This window comes from Octodon degus, unplaced genomic scaffold, assembly GCF_000260255.1.
Source record: "Octodon degus isolate 3935 unplaced genomic scaffold, OctDeg1.0 scaffold00224, whole genome shotgun sequence".
NCBI lineage: Eukaryota > Metazoa > Chordata > Mammalia > Rodentia > Octodontidae > Octodon > Octodon degus.
This window is the reverse complement of record NW_004524800.1, coordinates 1,379,478-1,383,695: the sequence shown is the minus strand read 5'-3', so window position 1 is coordinate 1,383,695 and position 4,218 is coordinate 1,379,478. Positions and strand designations below refer to the sequence as shown.

Genomic DNA, 4,218 nt, shown 5'->3' with positions numbered 1-4,218 from the left:
GAGCCAGCTGATTATGGACTGAAACATCCAAAATGTGTGAGCTAAATAAATCTTCCCTTTTTTATTTTGAGCATTGAGCATTGATCATTGAGCATTTAGTATAAACAATGAGAAAAAAGTAACCAAGTCACAAAGCAATATATGTGCACCCATGTTTATAGCAGCACAATTTATAATAGCTAGATTTTGGAGACAACCTAAATGCCCCAATGAAGGAATGGATAACAAATTAACATTAGAATGGATAAAAATTAAAATTAAAATTCCATATTAATAGAATGGAATAGAACTCATCCATAAAGAAGAATAAACTTCTGACTTTTATAGGTGAATAGATGCACCTAGAAACCGTACTTATAAGTGAAATAAACCAGACTCACATGTGTAAACATAGTATTGTTTACCTAAAGTGGGAAGCTGAAAGGAATAAGATTCAAAATGTAAAACACATATTGTAAAATGTGAAGAGCCTATTCAAATGAAAAGAGAAACTGGGATGGGGTAAAGGAGAAAAGAAGGAAGTGAAAGCAAATCATTCATATATATATATAGACATATATGTATATGTATATATATATATATGTTAAGTTAGTTTATTGAATGGAAAGGTTTGTGCTAATATAATATAAGTTGGACCATTAAATACCTATATTTTATATTCTGAGTACCTAATTAAAAGATGATAAAAAAGATAACAATATGCAAAGAATTGACCATTGCTACTTTCTTTTTATCTTGTTTTGAAATTTTGATTTTCTCTCTTTAAGAAAAGCCATTAGGGGCGGACCTTTGTGAATAAACTGTTGCGGGCTGTGCCCCAGCGCGTTGAGTTGGAAGAACCGGGTTAGATGACGGTTTAGGACACCAAGAGAGAGGACAACAGCTTGCATCTTAAGCCAAGATGTCAGGGATTGGAAATAAAAGGGCAGTAGGAGAGCCTGGCACATCCGTGCCTCCGGAAAAGAAAGCAACTGTTGAAGGATTCTGGGACCACAGTGGAAACAATCAAGCTAGGGGGTGTTTCTTCAACGGAGGAGTTAGACATCCGAACACTGCAAACCAAAAACCGCAAGCTCGCAGAAATGCTGGATCAGCGCCAGGCAATTGAGGATGAACTCCGTGAGCACATCGAGAAACTGGACCGGCGACAGGCCACAGATGATGCCTCCCTGTTGATTATCAACCGGTACTGGAGTCAGTTTGATGAAAACATCCGTATCGTCCTTAAACGTTATGATCTGGAGTAGGGCTTGGGAGATCTACTCAAAGAAAGGAAAGTGCTTGTTGTGCCTGAACCAGAACCCGACTCAGATAGCAACCAAGAACGCAAAGATGACCGAGAGAGAGGGGAGGGGCAAGAGCCGGCTTTCTCTTTCCTTGCTACCTTGGCCAGCAGTTCCAGTGAAGAGATGGAATCTCAGCTGCAGGAGCGCATGGAGTCCTCTCGCAGAGCTGTGTCCCAGATTGTGACTGTTTATGATAAACTGCAAGAAAGGGTGGACTTCTTATCCCAGAAACTGAACAGTGGAGAAGGCAGTGCAGGAGCTGAATTCCTTCCTCACACAAGAGAATATGAGGCTACAGGAATTGACAGACTTGCGTCAGGAGAAGCATCATACCATGTCTCAAGAGTTCTCCAAGTTGCGGAGTAAGGTGGAGACAGCAGAGTCACGAGTGTCTGTCTTGGAGTCCATGACTGATGATTTGCAGTGGGATATTGACAAAATTAGAAAAAGACTCAACCGACACTTAGCAGAAGTTCTAGAACGGGTGAATTCAAAAGGTTACAAGGTATATGGAGCAGGGAGCAGTCTCTATGGCGGCACAATCACAATCAATGCCCGGAAGTTTGAGGAAATTAATGCAGAGCTTGAGGAGAACAAAGAGTTGGCTCAGAACTGACACTGTGAACTGGAGTAACTTTGGCAAGACTTTGAGGAGGTCACTTCACAGAATGAAAAGCTGAAGGTGGAGCTGCGGAGCGCAGTGGAGGAGGTGGTTAAGGAAACTCCCGAGTATCGCTGCATGCAGTCCCAGTTCTCAGTCCTGTACAACGAGAGCCTGCAGCTGAAAGCACACCTGGATGAGGCACACACCCTGCTTCATGGCACCAGGGGCACCCACCAGCGCCAGGTGGAGCTCATTGAGCGAGATGAAGATAGTCTTCATAAGAAGCTGAGGACTGAGGTGATTCAGCTGGAAGACACGCTGGCCCAGGTCCGCAAGGAGTACAAGATGCTGAGGATAGAATTTGAGCAGACCCTTGCTGCCAATGAGCAAGCAGGCCCTATCAACCGGGAGATGCGCCATCTCATAAGTAACCTCGAGAATGACAATCACCAGCTGAAAGGGGAGGTCCTGAGGTATAAGCGGAAGCTGAGAGAAGCCCAGTCCGACCTGAACAAGCCTCTTCTGCGCAGCGGCAGTGCCCTTCTGCAATCGCAGTCTAGCACCGAGGATGCTAAGGATGAACCCTCAGAGCTGAAGCAGGATTCTGAGGACTTATCCGTCCAGTCCTCAGCGTCGAAGTCATCTCAGGAGGATGGCAGTGAAGTCAAATTCAAATGAGATGAAGAAGAGCGTGAACGAGAAAGGAGGGAAAAAGAAAGGGAGCGAGAAAGAGAACGAGAAAAGGAAAAGGAGAGAGAACGAGAGAAGCAGAAACTGAAAGAGTCAGAAAAAGAGAGAGATCCTGTGAAGGACAAAGAGAAGGGGAAACATGATGATGGAAGGAAAAAAGAAACAGAAATCATTAAACAACTGAAAATAGAACTGAAAAAGGCACAAGAGAGCCAGAAGGAGATGAAGCTCTTGCTAGATATGTACCGCTCTGCCCCAAAGGAACAGAGGGACAAAGTCCAGTTAATGGCAGCTGAAAAGAAGTCTAAGGTAGAGTTGGAAGATCTAAGGCAAAGACTCAAGGATCTGGAGGATAAGGAGAAAAAAGAGAACAGGAAAATGGCTGATGAGGAGGCGTTGAGGAAGATCCAGGCAGTGGAGGAGCAGATAGAGTACCTGCAGAAGAAGCTGGCCATGGCCAAGCAGGAGGAAGAAGCTCTCCTTTCTGAGATGGATGTCACAGGCCAGGCATTTGAAGACATGCAGGAACAGAATATCTGTCTGATGCAGCTGTTGCGAGAAAAAGATGATGCAAATTTTAGGCTCATGTCAGAGCGAATCAAATCAAAACAGATCCATAAGTTGCTCAAAGAAGAGAAAGAGGAGCTGGCAGACCAAGTTTTGACTCTGAAGACTCAGGTGGATGCCCAGTTATGGGTAGTAAGGAAAATGGAAGAGAAGGAGCATCTGTTGCAGAGCAACATCGGCACAGGAGAGAAGGAGCTGGGCCTTCATACCCAGGCTTTGGAGATGAATAAGCGCAAGGCAATGGAGGCAGCCCAGCTTGCAGATGACCTCAAAGCACAGCTGGAATTGGTTCAGAAGAAGCTACATGATTTCCAGGATGAGATTGTGGAGAACAGTGTCACCAAAGAAAAGGACATGTTTAATTTCAAACTTGCTCAAGAGGACATCTCTAGACTTCGAAGGAAGCTGGAAACTACAAAGAAGCCAGACAATGTACCCAAATGTGATGAGATTCTGATGGAGGAGATTAAGGATTACAAGGCACGTTTGACCTGTCCATGCTGCAACATGCGTAAAAAGGATGCTGTGCTTACCAAGTGTTTTCATGTTTTTTGTTTTGAATGTGTGAAGACACGCTATGACACCCATCAGCGCAAATGTCCCAAGTGTAATGCTGCTTTTGGTGCCAATGATTTCCACCGCATATACATTGGTTGATCCAGTTTAAGAGAAGAGGGGCCAGTTAGGCCCTTCCCCATTAACTACCAGACTGATACCTCTTCTCTGGATTCCCTGTCCTCCTCAGACTTCACATGCAGGTTCTCCTCTCTAGTTGCTGGGTGACTTCAGGAGAAGGGACTGGTCAGTGAAAGACTGGGTTTTAGAATGAATTAGAAAAAGGCCCCTCATATTTATCTTTTCTGCCAGCTTTGTTTATTTGCTTTGAAACTATACTTTTATTGTTTGGGTCCATTGTATTATCTGGGATTGTCCACACATGAGAAACTAAGTTGGTATTTTTGACATAGAAAAGGGAACAAAAACAGCTGCTTATTTTGAGGAAATGACCTGGTGGAAATACACTGTCCATGGGTACAGACTTGTTGATTTATGTAGTAAAATTTTTCTAAA

The 4,218-nt window shown here is 43.8% G+C and overlaps 1 pseudogene; it reads left to right on the top strand.

Moving 5' to 3' along the window:
- Positions 1 to 784: 784 nt before the first annotated feature.
- On the top strand, positions 785 to 3,876 carry LOC101566398 (annotated as a pseudogene).
- The last annotated feature ends 342 nt before the right edge of the window (positions 3,877 to 4,218 follow it).